Source organism: Chrysemys picta, chromosome 2 (assembly GCF_011386835.1).
Source record: "Chrysemys picta bellii isolate R12L10 chromosome 2, ASM1138683v2, whole genome shotgun sequence".
In the NCBI taxonomy this organism is placed as follows: Eukaryota; Metazoa; Chordata; order Testudines; family Emydidae; genus Chrysemys; species Chrysemys picta.
Genome location: NC_088792.1, coordinates 28573315 through 28594057, shown reverse-complemented (window position 1 = coordinate 28594057; position 20743 = coordinate 28573315).

The following is a 20743-nucleotide window of genomic DNA, read 5'->3' as shown; positions in this document are numbered from 1 at the left end:
ACAAGAGGTAGTTGTCCCACTCTGCTTGGCACTGATGAGGCCTCAACTGGAATACTGTGTTGAGTTCTAGGAAAGATGTGGACAAATTGGAGAGAGTCCAGAGAAGAACAACAAGTGATAAAAGGTTTAGAAATCTGACCTATGAGGAAAGGTTAAAAAAATGGGCATGTTTAGTCTTGAGCAAAGAAGATTTAGGGAGGACCTGATAACAGTCTTCAGATATATTAAGGTCTGTTATAAAGAGGAGAGTGACCAATGGTTCTCTATGTACACTGAAGGTAGGAGAAGAAGTAATTGGCTTAATCTGCAGCAAGGGATATATAGGTTAGGTATCAGGAAAAACTTTCTGCCTATAAGGATAGTTAAGCACTGGAATAGTGTTCCAAGGGAGATTGTCGAATTCTCATCATTGGGTGTTTTTAAGAACAGGCTAGACAAACAGTCTCTTCCGGCCCTACATTTCTGTGATTCTGCAACTCTATGAAACTACCAACAACAATGCCTTAATTCCTTTTGTTTATGGAATGGATGATAATTTCTTCTTTTTTCCCCAGAGCACCAAGAAAGCACTTGGAACATGAATGATTGCTTTTCTTATTTGTATCAGTTTAATTGAATTTCCTGAGATAGGATGACCAAGGACAGGTTGATTTGAGATCTTTAATGTGGGCTCAAATGCAATTTCAGTAACAGTTTGCCCTGTATTTCTACCTTGTCTTGTACAATTGTTCTGCCCCAGGACTTCTTTTCTCTGTTCCCACAAAACAATTACTTGCTTCATTTACACTAAGCAGAGTTGGCAGTTTTCTTTTTGGTGCAGCAGGTAGAGAATTGCTGGCTTAATTTCTGAAGCATCTGCAGTCTCACTGAATTTTTTCCCCTCTCTCCAGTGTTTCCCATGTCAGTCCTTTTCATTGTGTGGTTATTGATATCCCATTTCTAGTAAGTGACTTCTGACAACTCTATTTTCACAGCAAGTGTGTGCCTGATTCTTCTCCATAACAGTGAACGTTAGGAATAATTCCACCATAGTTAATGCAGTTTCACTGGGGATGTGAGAAGAGAACCATGTCTTTATCAATCGTCTGCTGATAATCCATTTTGATGGACAGTGAAGGGACCTCTGGAAATCTATCAGAAATTGTGTTTATTATTGAAGACAGACTGCATTTCAATGTCATGTTTGTAAAAATAATCAGATCGGAATGGGCAGGTGGCTTGTTATTCCTCACAATCCCCTGGGACATGATCCAGAACATGTCATTATCTTTTACCTTCCGCTAGCTTTACCATACTAATCATACTTAGGGCCTAATCCAGCTCCCATTGAAGTCAATGGGAGTCTAGCCATCTAACTTATATGGGAACTGGACTGGGACATTACTAACTGGGCTGAAGATAAAGTAAAGGCAAATCAAATAATTTGGCATCTGTACCTGAAAATGCAAATAAATGTAATGGGATGATTGGAATAGGTAGAAATCAAAACACACCAGATGATTTTTGAAGGTTCTCTGATATTTCTGTGCCACTAGTACTGTGTGCTAATTCTGTTTCCCTTATTGGCTTTAGAATTCCAGACACCATGAGTCAAATTGGCCTCTCAGGTACACAAGTGTAAATCTGGAATAATATCATTAAAGCCAACAGAGTTTCTGTATTGACACCAAACTAAAGCCCAGATCTGGCAGACTAATTTACACAGGCGGATGCCTAACTGTGCAGCCCCATCTAACTTAACCAGGCTCTACACACGCACGGGGAATCACTGGTGCAGAGTAGTTTGCAGGACTGAGTCCTAAAATAGAGGATTCCCAGCTCTGCCACTGGTTTGCTGGGTGAACTTGGGCAAATTGCTTCCGCCTCTGTATGCCTTGGTTTCCCCACTTGTAAAATGGGGATAATGATACTGACTTCCTTTGTAAAGCTCCTTAATATTTATGGTGAAAACTTCTATCTAAGAGATATGCATTATTAATAGTTGTTATTATTATTAGAAGAAGAATTTGATCCAATAATACCATCCTCCCCACTTTATGCTTATGTATATGGGATGCTCCCCAACCACAAAACTCACGAGTGTAACTCACACACAGCTAATGTAAAACAAACACCGTTTATTAAAAAAAGCTCAACAGAATATTGAGATGAAGTTTGGAAGCCCATGTTTTCAATACTGACATAAAATGTGGGCTGGCAGCTGATTTTTAATAGCCCTTGATTGTGTGACTGCTTTTCCCCACAGGAAAAAGTTAATGAGCCTTAAAATGGAGTGTGCTCCTTTATGAATTCACACTACTGTTCTGTTTCTGGCTAAACTTTACTAGATTCCTGATGGGAAAACATTAGTTTAATAATTATGACATTGATAATCCTACAGTAAAAACTTTTGCTTTGGTAACACAATCCAGGAAAGCTGAAGCTTAGGGAAAACAAATTTAATATGATTATAAAATGATGTATTAAGCTCTATCAGTGCCCAATTTTTATTCATGTTTTCCTTAGGAATCCTGTGCATTGTTCATACTCCAGCCATACAGATGACCATTCTTTTTTTTTTTGTGGCCCTGATTGTTAAAAGTGGCTTTCATTTCTGTGGGCATCGGTTTGCACTTGCAACTAATTTGCCTGACATTTACACCCACAGTTCACTGTTTATACAAATACTACCTTACAGAGCTGACTGTGCCACTTGGTCAGACTTGAACCTGGAATTAATTGCCGATGCAAGAATGTGGTACAATTGTTAACAGGTGAAAATCTGCACCAATTGAAAAAAGAGGCTGGGTCAAAGACCCTTTAAAAATCAGGCACTAAATCACATGTCTGGCATGTTGTGTGTAGTACACCTAAAAATAGTCATTTGTGGTGCAATTTAACTTTGAACTAGAGTAATTCTTTTATTCACATTTTCACATATCCAATACAACTAAGCCTCCTAACAGCTATTTCCTTTAAATACTAACATGTTTGTCTTAACTTTTGGTGCACTAGGGCTTTACATCAGGTAGTGTACAGTTTAAGAGTAGTTTCTTTCTCATTTTAATTAAAGTTGGATGTGAGGAGAAGGGTGATGTCGCCTCATCCTTTAGTTATCTCAGCAAGATGTGTATACTGTTAATAATTTAAACTGAATGTATTACAATTTAAATGGTGCATTTGATGATGGAGCAAAGCCACATTTTTGAGGATTCTATTATGCAAGATTATATCAGTCAGATCCAGAAAAAGACCTATGTTTTACTGGTAAGTGTAGCAGCTGGTCTATGCACAGTTTTTTGTACCACTTAGCTATATTGCTTTAGAAATCAGTGTAGTTATAACAATATGATTCACTACTGCAGATGCATTTATACCGGTATAAAGGTGTTTACATCAGTAAATTTACAGTGTTAAGGCATATTAACATTTATACTGCTAGAACTGAATACACGTTAGAGGGTTTTGCTATACCTGTACTAGTTTCTAATCTGATGTACTTAAAGTGGGACAACAAAATGTGTGACCTAACCTAATGGTCATGCTGAAAGAGGTTGCACTCCTCTGGGACAATGTGGATAGCAAAGCATAGAACGAAACAATGAGAGCTGGGTAAGAGGGGTAAGTTCTCAACTAAGGGGCTCCAACTGTGGAATGAGCTTCCAGAGGAGATGACACAAATCCAGATTCTGACCACCTTTAGGAGACTGCAATGCTTCTGGAGGTAACCAGGGTTGTGGGGCACTCCTGCCCTTAGAGTGAGGTAACCTTGCTGTTCCTGCCTTGGGTCAGCTCCTTGACATTCCTGGCCACTGTGAACACAACTGGGCTCCCCTCCTTACTGTTCACCTTTTTCTGTCAATTTCTTCTCCTGAAGTCCCCACAGTCTCTTCATTAGCATTTGATTCAATATGCATTTAGACTTCCTATGTAAGACACACATTACACAATGGGCAGCCACTGAGATAAATGTCTCCTACTTCCTGCCTAGTGGAACCTTGAGGTATGTCACATCTGGCTAACCTGCCTTTAACGTCAAAGCTTTCAGAAGATAATTTCCTATATATACATATCTCCTTACATAGTGGACACCTTACCTGACACTCTTTGTGAACTAGAATGTAAACACTAGACCCAGGGGAGCCCTGTAACTCTGATGCAACCCTGTGCCCTCTGCCATTTGGCAACAAGAAGTCCTTGGGTCACAGAGACATGGCAGAAGCTGCCCATATCCACAGCATCAACCCACTCCCCACTTCCCCTCCCAAAATGAGCCCCTCCTCCATTTAGAGTTTTCTATAGCCTGAAAAGAGAGAAGAAACGGAGACTCCATGAAGCTCACTAGGGATTTCACTATTGCCAATCTATTTTATGTGGACTATTTTATGTGATGATGATGGGTAGCAATATAAAACCCTGAAATAGATTAGACAGGAAGACAGACTAACCACCCCAGCAGCCGACCAGGAAGGTTAGATTCTTACTAAGTACAGAGGTAAGTTGATCTTGTGTACATTTTCCTCATGTATTTCCTTGTAAGAGAAAATTAAGTCACTTTGGTCATGTTCATTCCTCTTTGGCATTGCTTTTCCATGAATTTGACTTTTACCAGCACCTATACTAGCAACTAAGTGAAGTTTTAGACCACATACGTGAGCACTCACCCCAGAAGTGATATATTTTATATGGCCTGGCATAAGTAGGATTGGGCTCCCCAAGCCCTTTGCTGGATTCTAGGTTCAGGGGGGAAATTAAATGAACCAGAGAAGATCTTACTCTATCCATCACAAATAGGATTGCAGACCCAGATGCTGTTATCTTGTGTCAGTGACTGCTGTGATGACAGCAAATTACAGAGCAGTAAAGGCAGCTGGTATGTTTGACATGGGTGGCGACCCTGCTCAACACAGACATAGGGGAATGGTCACAAAAATCCTTAGCCAGAGCTCCGGATCAGAGGACATGAAAGTTGCCTGGCAAGGATGAGACCTCACACTGAACTGCAAGCACCATACCTCCCACCCCAAATTATTGTGTGTGAACGTGAGAGGAGGGAGCTGAACTCTGCGCCCAGCTACCATATAGTTTACTGCAGTTTTTTTTGGCGATAAGGAAAATAAAATCTCAGCAGAATGTGCTTCCTATTCGACATGTTCTTGCTGTAGACAGGTTTAAAAATTGTGTTTGCAATTGTAGCACCAGTTATAGCTAAACATAGTGCATAGACAGAGCTGGCTGAAAGAATGGTGACAGTTTTTACAAAATGTTTTGTGAAAAACTGTCTCCCTTTTTTGTCAAAAAACCAGCCAGCTCTATCCACAGGCAGTAAAACCAGATCAGACAGGATAAGGTACATGGCTGGGAGACCCGGGTTAAATCATGCATTGTATTTTTCAGTATAGGTTCTCAGGCCTTAATCTTGCAACTCAATCTACATGGGCAGCTCCTTATGAAGTCTCTTGGAAGTCAATGAGGCACCGTATGGGTGTAAGGAGACATCTGCACCCATCCAGTTGCAGGAGCTGGGCCTTAGGTAGGAATTTCTCACACCATGCCCATCACAGTGATATCTGTGCACCTAGGACCTTAACTATTCATACTTCAGCCAGAAGCTAAATAACAAAACTAGCCTTGGATTGTGCATTATTTTGAACAGGCAATTGGTCTTGATATTTTCTCTAAAGCACTATACATCTATAGAGTTGTATACCTAACTGAAGAAATAATGAAAATAATGATATTCTGGGGGCAGAGCTGTGAGATGATTCAAGTTGGAAGTTCTTATAAATGAGACATACACTATGCATGCACCCTCTCTCCCATAGACATTTAAATTCTGTTTGTTGTTTGCCGTAGTCTAAAATATAAGCCACACAGACTGAAAATACATATTTTTCTCCTTTTGTATGGAAAACATACCACAGAAACAGGTGTTTAATTATCACTAAAGATTTAAACTGGATTTGAACGAGTGACATCGGTGTAGAATGTTCTGTGTCTAACCACCAGTCCCCTGAGCTATCTAGTAGGGGTTCCTGCTTGTTGAGAACTTGGATCTAATGTGTCTAACTCATACGTGTTTCAAAAGACTGAAATGAATGTTCTTTTTATGGAACAAAAATGTTGAGATACACATAGTAGTAGCTGCAGCATATCATTTATGCATCAGTTACAGTGGCTGCACTCACCAAAATGCCAGCAATTATGAGTCAGAAAGTGTGGTTTGGACAAATTGTCCACAAAGTGCAATATGAAATTAGGCATGAGGGACATTCATTAGAGGATCACTATGCCTTTAAAAAGTTATGGAACTGCCAACAGACATTCAGCAAGCTGAAAGGAATTCAGTTTAGTTTTGTCAATGGTGCTGTTTAAAATATCCACACATTTACTCTGGGCATTAAACCCAAAATATTCTGTGCCCTGGTAACATATATGACAGTTAAAAAAGAAGCATCATGTTGCCATATAGCTTCTTCTGTATCGGAGAATAGCAACTTCTTTTGCAGGTGCCATTTCAAAACACTGCAGACAACCAATAGTACTCTTGTACAAGGCAGTTATGTCAATGTTTTTGCAGTCAAACTATGGTATCTAGGTACCAACAGGCAGGCCTCAGTCCCAGATTTCTAGGTTGTGGATGGCATTACCATATGTTTTAATGCCTTTTGCACAGTAATGCCAGAAATGTTTTGGTTTGTCATGCCTTTTACTTAGGGGACAGATAGTTTTGGCCATTGTCTATTTTAATATAACATTTAACTTGCAGACTCAGTCTGTGATTCCTTGTTGGGATAGTTTCTATTAGGCATTTTTTCCCCAGGAAGAATGCCAAGCTGGATGCAGAAACTAAGCAGGCAATCCAATGATCTGCATGAATGATTTCTATTATTCACAACACTCAAAGAATACAAGACCAAAAATAATACAAAGAGTAAACAAACAGCTGTTTTAGATTAAGTATAATCTAGGGCATTGTGTTGCAGTGATGAGATTTGTTTTACAGAGTGTTTTAATCCTCAGCCAGAAGTGTGCATTGCATCTGTAATGTGTAGTAGAAATTGCCACTTGACTTCAGGGATAACCTTTTAGCATGTTTCCTTTTAAGATGGCACCTTGCCTTTCAATAGGCACCATTAATAAGGTCCTATTCTACTATTGCATGTGCCCCATGAATCTCATCGTATTCCCTTTGGAACTTATTCCACAGTATAATAGACCTCATTGTTAGGAAATTATTCCTACCTTTTTCTTTACCCAGTTTTATCCAGTTACTCCCTGGACCATAAGCAATTCTTTTGTATTTTCATCCTTCAAGTATTTGTAGCGGGTTAGCAAGTAATCTTTAGTCATCATTTGGTTAAGCTGTATTTAGAGTTTTTCTCTTATCTCCAAAATGAATCCTTCCAATCCATCAATAATTTCTGTGGTCCTTCTCTAAAGACATTTTAATTTGTCAATACCTTTCTGGTATTAGAAGTGTTCAGAAATGTACATAGTAGTTGCCACAGCCATATAAAGAAATAATCACCTCCCTGTGCCATTTTTTACACAGTGCTCAAATACAATGATTATATGAGTGAGTGATAGAGAGAGAGATTTTGTCCAGATTTACATTAGTATCCACTTCCATAGTGCAAATCTCACAAATTTCAGTTTGTTTTTTTCCTGCTCTTAGGCCCTATCCTGAAGTAGCTTAACTTGGGTAAAATGCTCATTCACAGATCTTGAAGGGCAGAAGGTACCATTAAGATCATCTAGTCTGACCTCCTGGCAATAGGACTTCTCTTAATTAAGTCCTGCTTCAAATCCTAGAGTTGTGGTCAAACTTGATTTAAAAATTGTCAGCGATAGATAATCCACCATGACTCTTAATAAATTGTTCCAATTGTTAATTAACCTCACTGTTAAACTTTTACACCTTATTTCCAGTCTAAATTTGTCAGGCTTCAACTTCCAGCCATTGGATCATGATATACCTTTCTCTGCTACATTGAAGAGCCCTCTATTATCAAATTTCAGTTCCCCGTGTAGGTACTTATAGACAGCGATCAAGTCACTCCTTAATCTTCTCTTGGATATAATAACTGAGCTCCTTGAGTCTGTCACTATCAGGCATGTTTTCCAATCCTTTAATCATTCTAATAGCTCTTCTTTGAACCCTCTCCACTTACTGCAATGGGAGTTTTTCTTGCATAAAGACTGAAGGCCAAGGGTCTGCTCTACCAAAATGGGCTCATTGGCTCCATGCCCACCACATCCCCACAGATAACAGAGCAAGATCTCTGTACCCTTCCGGAAGTGGTACAGCAACTGCACTTCACATAAACTCCATGGATCTGGAAAATGTGTTCTGCCTGCCTGAGATACAATGCCTCATAGAGCGCCTGCTAGGGCCCAGCACCTCTACACTAGGCATCCACAATGTGAGGCTGCTGCAGAAAGCCATAATCAATCCTTTAATATCATCTCTGAATGTAATTAATAGTCTGTTTACCATACCCCACCCTGCTCCCAAATCCAGATAATTATGAAAGGCTTTTTAAGGGGGAGGGATAGCTCAGTGGTTTGAGCATTGGGCTACTAAACCCAGGGTTGTGAGTTCAATCCTTGAGGGGGCCACTTAGGGATCTGGGGCAAAATCAGTACTTGGTCCTGCAAGTGAAGGCAGGGGGCTGGACTCAATGACCTTTCAAGGTCCGTTCCAGGAGATAGGCTAACTCCATTACTTATTTATTTTTTAAACCAGGTCAATCAGCAATTTCTGCCACACCCCACTGGTCAGCTCCTCCCAACTTGATATTTTGGTTGTCATTACTTGTCAGATAGTTTTCAGCCCAGTGCTCATAGTCCAACTAATTCACATGAGTTTTTCAGGTAAGAATCTGTTGAGACATGATATCAAGTCAAATGGCAACTGTAACTCCTGACAACAAGGAAGAAATCTAGATTACAATATTTTCAGAAGTGGCTATATATAATACAGTTTGTAAAGTGCTTTGAGATCCATTGGGAGCGAAATTGCTATATAAATGAAGGCATCACTATAATTAAAAGTTCAGTTTCTTATACTTTAAGGATTATTGACTGTCACCCAAAACTAAGTTGAAAGCACAGAGCTAAGAACTTTTTCTTAACAGTCTTCAACCATGAGACTTGAAAAGTTAATCTTGATGGGTGTCAACATATGGCAAACCCTTAAACAAGAGTTTACATGATGGAAGGGACACTCACAGATACTATCTGTTGTGGGTTCATTTGTCACTTGCAAAATAAAATATAATCCTTTCTAACAAGACAAAAGAGTTCCAGCCCCCTGTCGTGCTATTCTGGTAAATCAGTGGTTTTAGTTACATATCTGTCCACCAAAGTGACAAGGGAACATGCGTTTATAGTTATATTGTCTTTGAAGTAGACGTCAAAAGCTTTCATTCTTCTAAAATTTCTCCCACCACTGACCCTATAAGGAGTGCCATAGGCTCGTCTCACCTGGATATAATTATCATGTTGCACAGTGGCCATATATGGAAACAGCTTGTAGCTTTCTATTCAAAACCTTTTTTAATATTACTGTTTGACCAAATGCAGCCCAGAGAGTTCTACAGTGTGGCTCACAGATTAGCTTATACAGTTGTTTAGTCCATAGAAATGATACATCTTGGCAGGCAGTGTTCCATCAAGATTTAAATGAGTCATTGTTTAACCTTCCTTCAGTATGTATGTAGAGGAGGGAGTCACAAAACATTAAATTTGGTTGCATTTGATCCCTCCAAACTGTGCTGAGTGATGAGAGTTCAGAAGAATGTGGGCCTTTGGCTCCATAAATTCTCGGATCCCCTTTTATTATTATTACGCAGTATAGTAATAAACAGACAATGCCACCATTTAAAGTGTCTAATTATTTTACTGCTGAAAGCATAAAATGTCCCTAGTTTGTGCATGAAACGATTTTCACCTCCAGCCTGTTTTTATACAACCAGTGTTATTGTCATATATATATAACAAACAAAAACGAGGCAATGTTAATGCTCTGGCTACAGTCCTTAATGCAGCAGATAGTAATCCTGTGCCATTGGAATATACTTTATACATTCACAATACAACTTTATTACTTTTATTTCAGTATCCTGGGGCAGCATATATGAGTTCAGTTAGCCAATCCTGACTCCATTTTGGAAAATCATAAAGACAATCAGAAGGATGGGTTTTTTTAAAGTACATTAGGAACAAAAATAATTCTGACTATGGCATTGGCGTATTATTAGATTGAAATTGTAGAATGATTAATTTTAATGCAGAAAAGTCAGAAATGTTCAATAAGTATTTCTGTTCTGTATTTAGGAAAAAAACAGATGAGGGTTTTTTCATCATATGATAACGCTCTTTTCATTCCTCTAGTATTTTGGGAGGATGTTAAACAGCAGTTACTAAAGTCAGACATTTTAAAATCAGCAGTTCCAGATAACTTGCATCCAAGAATATTAAAAGAGTTGGTCAAGGAGCTCGCGGGACTGTTAATGCTGATTTTAGTTTAGTCTTGGCACTCTGGGGAAGTTCCCGAAGACTGGAAGAAAGATAATGTTGTGGCAATGTTTAAAAAGGGTAACAGGATGAATCAGGATATTATAGGCCTGTCAGTCTGACTTCAATCCTGGGCAAGATAATACAGTGGCTGATAAGGGACTCAATTAATAAAGTATTAAAGGAGAATATGTAATTCATAACAAGCAACATGGGTTTATGGAAAATAGATCCTGTCAACCTGACATGATTTTTTAAATGAAATTACAAGTTTGATTGATAAAAGTAAAAGGGTTGATGTAATATACCTAGACTTCTGTAAGGTGTTTGACTTGGTACCACAATTATTTTGACTAAAAAAAATCTAAAATGATATGGCACACACTAAATGGATTAAAAGCTGGCAGACTATAGATCTCAAAATGTAATTTTAAATGGGGAATTATCATTGAACAGGTGTCAGTCTCCTGTGAGCTCAGCTGGACCCAATAAACTCTAAGTGACTGTGCTGCCTGATCGGACAGACCAGCCAACAGATCCCTATTTAAGCCTGGTAGCAAAGCAGCGCAGTGGCTGCTCAATGTGTTCCATGCATCAGACCTGCTTCCTGTCAAGCCCTTGCCCCACTCCTTGCCTGCTCTGCTCTAGCCTCTGTCCTTGCCTACCTCTGAAACCCTGATTTTAAATCCTGGCTCTGACCATTGGCTTGTCTCCTGACCAAAACTCCCTTTCGCCCTCTGGTTCTGCTCCAACCACCAGACCAGACTCCTGCTCCGACCACTAGGTCACACTGCCTACAACTTGGTGTGCTATAGTTTGAGCAGCCCACTAAAAGATAAGAAGGACTGTGCCCTAAGGCATGGAGATCCCCACTAAAAGGGTTCCAGCAGGAGCCCAACCTACCTTCTCAGATGTTGTTGGGGTCCTCCAGGAACTGCAGGCTCAGTTCACTGCACTGTGTAACCTGAATAAGGCTGTACAAGCATTTTCTGTCCCCCCAACTCTCACATCCACCTTCCATAAGTCCAAGCTGCCCCTACCTCATAAATTCAACAGGGATTGTGCCAAGTTTTGTTGATTCCTTAACTAAAGTAATCTGCAGTTCGTGTTGCAGCCAGTCATACCCCACAGATCGGTCCTGAATGGGATTAGTACCCAGTCTGCTCAATGAAGTGGCCCCAAGTCTTCACGCCTGGAGGGGTCCAGTCCTCTTCTTGAACACTTTGAGAACTTTGTACATGCAATGGCAAACATCTTCGATGACTCCAGTTGAGAACATACTGCAGAAGTTGCTCTCCAACCCTCTGGCAGGGTCCCAGTTCCATTGCCAAATATGCAGTGGAATTTCAGTGTCAGACACCCACTGGAATGCAGCTGTGCAGTGATACTACTTCAGGCGGGGACTCAATGACCTTATCAAAGATTAATTAGCATGGGTGGAACCTCTGCCTAGCCTTGGAACTTTAATTGATCTTTGTATTAGGATTGATGATCGGCTAATGGAGCTAGCCCAAGAAAAATGACATGCTACCTGACCCCTGCCAGCTCCCGAGGCCTCAGTTGCCCTACCAGACCGCAAAGCAATGCAAGCTGACTTAACCCAGCCCCACCTCTCCGCCAACTAAAAGAATTGTCATTGGGGTTTTGCCTATATTGTGGGATACCTGGGCCCATCGCAGCAGGGTTCCCAGCCCACATCCAGGTCATGAAATGCCAGGACCCAGCCCCAGTCAGGGGGCTAGGGTTGGGTCTGCACTTCACTCCTCCACACAGCGAACCATACTGCTGCCTATTCACCAGAATCCTGCAACCTCTATCCAGCCCACTACCCCATGCCGTCTCCCTCTTCAACTCCAGCATTCTGATATGCCAGACATCCACTTAGAAGCATTGGTCACAAGATTACTAAGTGGAAGGCACCCTCAAATATATATGGAGTACAGTGATTTCTCAGATTGACAAATTTTTTACTGGCGATTCATCCAAGAATTTTCTGACCTGGTAGCCCCATAATGTCCCTCCTTAAGAAGGTGATTAAATTCACCTAGTCCACCGACATGCAGGTGGCTTTCGACCACTTGAAAAAGGCATTTATTTCTGTCCCCATTTTGACCTATCTGGACCCCACAAAGAATATGGAGCATCAATAGACAACCTGATGACTTAACCAATGTCAGATTTGCTGGGATCTTTTTGTCTCCTGATTTGACTTTATGGTTATGTACTATGCTGAGACTAAGAATGGGAAGGCAGATGCCTTGTCCTGCAAAGATGAGTACTGTGAACGGGAGCAGTCCTTAAACCCTCCCACTACTGTCCTTAAACCCTCCCACTTTGTCTGTAGGACCATCACTGGTCCCCCAATGACCACTATCCATTTTTTGTTCCAAGCAACCCATTTGCAGCCCCAATCTGCCAGATGCTAAGAACCACTGGTGCTCCCACAGATTCAAGGTTTCATTTGCAAGAAGACCTCCTTTGTCTTAGGGGATCGTTTCTAGATTCCCGAGGGCAGTTTTTGGCTTTAGGTGCTAAGGATGTGCCATTACTCACCCATGGCAGGCCATTTCAGTCAATTTAAAACCTGGAACTGATCAAAAAATATTTCTGGTGTCCGACCCTACAACCTGATATTCAAAACTATGTTAGATCCCGTGACTTCTGTGCCCATACAAAGACCTGAGAGCGAAGCCTGTGGGTCTCATTCAGTCCCTGCCCACACCTCCATATCTTTGGTTCACCCTCTCAAAGTGCACTCAGTTTTCCTATTGGACCTCCTGACCAAGAGGCCCATTTTATTCCATCACACCATGCCATCTGCCTGTGAAACTGCACAAGGTTTCCTAAAGGACACCTTTTTGAACCATTGTATGCCAACATGCACAATTTTGGATTAAGGTCCACAATTTGTTTCTCAATTCTGGCAGGAATTTCTTTGCCTTCTGGGCCCTACATTGACAGACTGATGGTCAAACTGAGAGTCAGTCAGATAATGGAGCTGTAGCTCCACTGATTAGTGAATTCCCATCAGGATGGTTGACTCCCACTGCTGTGTTTGGCTGAGTTCACATACACTACTTCGACCCATGCCTCAGTCCAACAGAGCCCATTCTTTGCAAATTTTGGTTTCCACCCCCAATTCCATCCAGATCTGCCCAAAGGCTCTGCTGTCCTAGCAGCCATAGACCTGGTCCTTCACCTCCAGGAACTCAAGGAGCACTTACTTGCTGCTAAATAAACTCATAAGCATTACTCTGATGGAAAGCAACAGGCTGCTCCTAACTTTGTGGTAGGGGATAAGGCTTGTCTCTTGACTGAGAGCCTGAGAATAGAATGTCCTTCAGCCAAGCTTGACCCCCAGTAGTTGGGTCCTTTTTGGATCATCAAGCAAAAAAACTCAGCAGCTTTCAAGCTTCAACTCCCAGAATTCCTAAGATTTATGCTTTTTTCCATATTTCTCTCCTTAACCTATTTGTCAACAACCATTTCTCTGACTGGTAGCCTAAACTCCACCCCAGTAATTGACCCCAGGCAAGAGGAATATGAAGCTCATCATGTCCTCAACTCCTGATGTGTCAGGGGAAGTGTCAGTATCTGAAAGACTGGAAGGGTACTGGCCAGCAGAGCGATCATTGGAACCAGAAGAATATGTTTACACTCCTGATCTCCTGAGGGAATTTCACCAAAAATACCCTGATAAGACAGGGCCGTGCACCCCCACGAGGACTCCTCGAGGGTGGGTACTGTCAGGAACTCAGCTGGCTCCGAGTATGGTCTCTTAGCAGCCCAATGATCTCGGCTGGGCCTAATACACCCTAACTAAATGCTCCCTGATTGGACAGAATGGCCAATAGATCCCTATTTAAACCCTGTAGGCACAGCAGCACAGTGGCTGCTCAATGCACTCTATGCTTCCTGTTCAGCCCTTGTTCCACTCCTTGCCTGCTCCACTCCAGCTCTAGTCCCTGCCTATCTCTGAACCCCTGATTCCTGACCACTGGCTTGTGTTCTGACCATGACTCTGGTTCTGTTCTTTGGTTCTTCCCTGGCTCCTGACTCCTGGCCCAGACCATTGGCTTGCCTCCTGACCATGCCTCTGGTTCCATCCTCTGATTCTGTTATGACCACTAGGTCAGGCTTTTGCTCTGACCACAAGGTTGCACCACCTACTCCTCGGTGTGTGACAGCAGGGGTGTTTCTAGTGGGGTTCCACCCGGATCTGTTCTTAGCTCTAAGCTATTTAACATTTTATCAGTGACATGGAAGAAAACAATCACTGATAAAATTTGCAGATTACACACATTTGGAGAGTGGTAAATAATAAATACAACAGGTCACTCATACAGAGCAATCTAAATTACTTGGTAAACTTGGTCCAAACATTTCAGTGTTGCTTAATGTAAATATATACATCTAGGAACAAAGCAAATAGGCCAGTCTTACAGGATGGGGCACTTGATCCTGGGAAGCAGTGACTCTGGAAAAAAATGTGGGTGTCATGATGGATAATCAACTGACCATGAGTTCCCAGTGCAACAGTGTGGCCAAAAGGGCTAATGTGATCCTTGGATGCATAAATAGGGGAATCTTGAGTAGGAGTAGAGAGGTTATTTTACCTCTGTATTTGGCACTGATCTGACCATTGCTACAATCCTGTGTTCAGTTCTGGTGTCCCCAATTCAAGAAGGATGCTGAAAAACTGGAAAGGGCTTAGAGAAGAGCCAAAGGACTGATGAAAGAATTAGGAACCTGACTTATGGTGACAGACTCAAGGAAATCAATCTATTTAGTTTAACACAGAGGAGGTTAAGGGGTGATTTGATCGTAGTCTATAAATATATGCATGGGAACAACTCTTTAATAATGGGCTCTTCAATCTTGTGGAGAAAGTCTAATGGCTGCTAGATGAAGATAGACAAATTCAGACTGGAAATAAGGAGCAAATGTTTAATAGTGAGAGTAATTAACCTTAACCACTGCAACAATTTACCAAGGTTTGTGGTCGATTTTCTGTCATTGACAATTTTAAAATCAAGATTAGAAAAAAAATATCCAAATGATATGCTCTTGGGAATTTTGTGAGAAGTTCTATGGCCTGTGCTGTACAGGAGGTCAGACTAAATGGTCACAATGGTACCTTCTGGCCTTGGAATGTACGAAATAGCTGAAACCTGGGAATTCGTGATATGAATATAAAATAGGAGTATATATTGGAGTATACTGTCAGGGGGAGAAGGAGACTGTCATTATAGACTCCCTTATCCCAATCTGTGAATATACCCTACCTCACATCAGACGCTCCCTGTACTGACTAGCATTTTACTTACTGTTAGTAATCCAATCAGCAGAGGGGAGGGAAGAAACTCCTCGGGACAACCTCAGGAGCACTATCTGGATTTCAGACACAAGACTCCATGGTTCCCATGAAACTACTGATCTCTATCATACCCTGGTGGAAGGAAGATCAGCAATGATATCAGTGCAGGAAAAGAAAAACAGACACGGGGATACAACTGTGTTCTGGGAGATTGTCTAAAATGCCTGATGATTTGAGTCCCTCAATATTTGACCAGCTTGAGTGACCTTAAATGGGCCTGTTTTTCTGAAAGTGCTGAGTACCTGCACTATGAAGTTTAGGTCCCTTGAAGGTACCTCTAGTTGAATCCAAAATTTGAGGTATCTACAACTGCTAATCAATATTTGGCCCATTTATTAATGATGCAGGGAACCTGTATTCTGCTCCAGTTACTGCAAACTAGTGGCTTGGTTCTATTGCTGTTTACATATGCAACACTCATTGACTTTAGGTAAACAACACTGCATCAAGCAACTCTAGTACCAGGCCTTTGGTATAAGCGCTGGGCAATTGGTACATTTCTAGTTCTGATTTGGTGGGGGAAAGTTTGGACATAAGGAAATAATATGGTTAATAGAAAATTCCTTCCAATTAAAAATACATCTACTGCTTATGCATGGGACAATGCATCAGAGGAGGAGGAGGAGAGTAAGGGTAGATTTACAGGTCAGGATATTTGGGCTTTGTCTGCACTCCCAACCTATGTCAGAATAACTACGTTGCTCAGAGGGGTGGGAAATCCACACCCGAGCAACATAGTAATACCAACCTAACCCCCGGTGTAGACACCACTATGTTGACAGGAGGGCCTCTCCTGTCAACATAGCTACTGCCTCCTGGGGAGGTGGAGTACCTACATCTGTGGGAGAAGCTCTCCCGTCAGCGTAGGTAGCATCTTTACTAAGTGCTACTGCAGCACAGCTTCACTGGTGCAGCTGCACCGTTGCAGCTAGGATGACCAGGCAGCAAGTGTGAAAAATTGGGACGGGGTGTGGGGGTAATAGATGCCTATATAAGACAAAGCCCTGAATATCAAGACTGTCCCTATAAAACTGGGACATCTGGTCACCCTAGCTGCAGCGCTGTAAGTGTAGACAAGTCCTTATGATTTTCTGTGTTAAATGGAGCAATTGACTGCTGGAGGTAACCAATAGAAATGTATAAAGACGAGAGACAGAACATTTAGTTGGCTTTTTCTTATCAGTGTGCAGGCCAGTGGAGATAAATGCTTATATTAGCCATTGTTATGGTCCAGTTTCCTTTTCAAGTGTCCTGGAAATCTCATAGTAAAACATTTACAATTGATGGAAGTTAAAAGAACAAGCAACTTGATTTGTTTTTGTTTAAGAAACAAAAATCAGAAGCCATTTAAAATATTATTATTTAAGCTTCCTCCTTGTATCCTTAGGTCATGTCCTGCATGGCTTTGCCTACTGGAAGCAGAAAACTGTAGCTATCGCACATCAAATATGTTCATTTGGCACATTTTATCTAGGTACAGATGCATACCCTATAATCAGCATCAGGAAGATTAACGTTTGCATTTACATCATACTTCAATATGTTTAAATTCCCAGGTCAGAATTCAATTCAATGACACTACTGCAAAGAAACATTAGGCCAGAGGGTAGTCATATGTAAGTTCAGGTTTTAGTTATGCCAGAATAATTTCCTGGCGTGGTGTACATAAGTGATAAGAGGATGGCTTTCAGGTTAAGTCACTGAAGTTTTGATTTCTGTCTGTATCACAGACATCCTGTGTGATCAAATCATTTATTCTCTTTGTGCCTCAGCTCCCCACGTATAACAGGGGCATTGCAAGAAGAAATAGGGTTAAGATTACATAGATTGTAAGCTGTTTGGGAGAGGGATCATCTTGTTATTATATATGTGTACAGTGCCTAATAAATGGGGCCCTGGCACCCAACTGGGACGTCTAGGCATTATCACTATACAAATAATAAATAAATACAGTGATTTATAATATTTTCCAATGCTAGAGTGACTTCAGGGGCAGATATCATGAATGCACTGGTGCCTTCTAGTGGCTGGGCAAGAGACATGCTATAGGACCTAATGCACTGTTTAATAGCAATTATCATTATTTTTTCTACTGGATTTAACTAAATGCGTATCTGGATAGACACCTTTGTTTCTGAAGCTGAAGAACCAGGGATGTGTAGTATATGTGTATGATTTTTCAAGTCTGTTTGCAGTATGTGTATTAGCTACACAAGTCCAGATGGAGTTTTGCCATTGATTTAGCTGAAGTTAGGATTTTGCTCAGAGAGACTTGCCCCTATGCATTTTTATCTAGTAACAACTGCAGTTGCTCCTGGTAGAACCCAGGGAATTTAAAAGTCTCGCCAGGTGTGATGATTAGGAGTTCAGCCCAGACCAGTATCTTCAACCAGTACCTTAAATGCTATACTGCTGAGGATCACAGCCCTGACACCAACAGCCAGCCTTACAAGCATGCAGGTCACACCTAGGCTTCCACCGCCTAGTTACTTTTTGCAGAGTGATCCCGACACCCAACTCCAGTCCCAAATTTCCCCAAACCTATCGGCCTCTGTAGTATCCAGCCCTCTCCTGGAACACCCACAGGAGGTTGCTCCTTTAAAGAGACAATACACTGCAGCTCATTCATTTAACAGGTGTTTGACAAACACTCTTATTTCAGTCACAGCTTTGAATTGGTTTATAACAAAAGTAAAACAAGTTTATAAATCAAAAAGTCATAGGTTTAAGTGATACCAAGTATAGGGAATAAAGATAGAAGAGGTTCACAAACAAACAAAAGTAAAAATCTACTTCTAAGACTAAAACGTAACTTCAGCAAGTTACAGTCGTTGCCTAAGAAGATTTCTCCCTGAGACTTCAACCCCCCCTTATTTGAATGACCCAATGTTCTGTGATTCCAAAACCTCTTGCCCCTTGAATCTCCCAAGTGATGGACAACTATGGGATACTCTTTATAGTCCAGCAAACCTTTGAAATGTAGTCTCTGATAAATAAACAAAGACAAAGTTTCTCTCTTCTGCTGGTGTGTAGATGCCATGCTGTCTTCTCCCCCACTTGTTAGCTTGATAGCTTTGTTTACCTTATATGTAAATGCACTGACATTGTCTCTGCCTGATGATGAGGCTAGTGATGAGACTAGCAAATACACATTCCTTTGGCTAGGACAGACTGGGCTCATGCACTGTTTGCCAAACACATTTTAAGAACATAATTCTCTCACATATTTATAACTGTGTACACACCCTGTTCACACACCACACATTATCAGTGTGTTACCAGACTGTATATGATACCTTACATGACTCCTTTTTGATGCAGATTATGACAACAGTGTGCTAGGTGCAGTCAGTATGTCAGGCCTGACACAGAATAGTGAACCACTTATCGAAAAGAAGATTGAGAGGTGACTTGATCACAGTGCACAAGTACTTCCTGGGGAGAAAATATTGAGGATTCAAATGCTCTTTAATTTAATAGAGAAAGGTACAGAAAACTAATGGCTAGAAGGTAAAGCCAGACAAATTAAAATTAAAATTTAGGCACACATTTTTAAAAGCAAGGGTGATTATCCATTGGAAAAAACTACCATGTGAAGTGGTGGATTCTCCAGCTCTTTATTGCTTCAGATCAAGACTTGATGCTTTTCTGGAGGTTATGCTTTTGGGAAACACAAGTTATTGGGCTCAAAATAGGGACCACTGGGTGAGATGAAATAGCCTGGAATGTATGGGATTTTAGACTAGATGAGCTAATGATCTCGCCTTATAAACCTATGAAATCTATGACTTTATGTACTTTTTCATTATTTTGTATTTGAACAGTACCTTTGTATTCTGGAATTTGGGTCATATGTGGTCACAGGTAATGTTTAAATGCTGGTTGCTATTTTTCCCCATTCTTTTAACAATGATGTCATAGAGTAAAATAAAAAAAATACAATATTGTTGCCTTTTTGATATCATCCTAGCACTGTAAACAAAACAGGCCCAATACAAAACAAGGCACAATCCGATACCTTTACTAATTTTGAATTTTACCTAACTCCACAATCAGGAAAAATGGCGATGACATTTCCTCTCCTGTTTTTTGAGCAATTACAGAGGTGGGTACCATTTTCTTCACAACTTCTCAATATTTGATTTTTTTTAATTCATTACAAAAAAAAAAGAAAAAAAATCAAATACATTTTAGAGCATTTCTAGAAAGACCTATGTCCCAAGGATCATACATACCTGTATGGTGCTGTGGAAAGTCACTGGAAATTGAGGATGTTGACCACTTCTCAAGAAGTGCTCAGGAATTTACAATATTAGACTTTACCCAATCCCTCAGATGTCTTTCTGAGGTGGTTCTGTAAGGACTGGGATCCACACATGGGTGAGTGTGGGTTGGGGAGAGGGCTACCATGGACTGGTCAGAGTTATGCAGATAAGTTAAATTTGACTCAGCTGCTTACCCACCTTTCCCTTGAACACTTTTAAATCCAGAGGCAGCTCCTGTTCCAATGACTGGTGGTGGGACTCCCAACAGAGGAGCTGTGTAGACATAGTTATTTGGTGATTAGAGAGACTAAACTCCTGCTTCTTCTGAAGTAGCCCCCCTTGTCAATGGAAGAATTCACAGGAAACTCTATGAAAGGAGCCTTGTAGAGATTTCCATCCCTTGTGCTCGAATAGCACATATAGGGAAATGTGGCCCAAAGCATCCAATAATTTTAGAGAAGAGTGGATCATCAGCTGGGACAAGGCAGACAAGCACTAATATGAGTGCAGCGACTGGCAAGACACATAAATGCACATGAGAAGCTATACCCAGATATAAATATGGTCCCTTTCTCTGGATTTAGGCAGTTCTTCTGTCCAT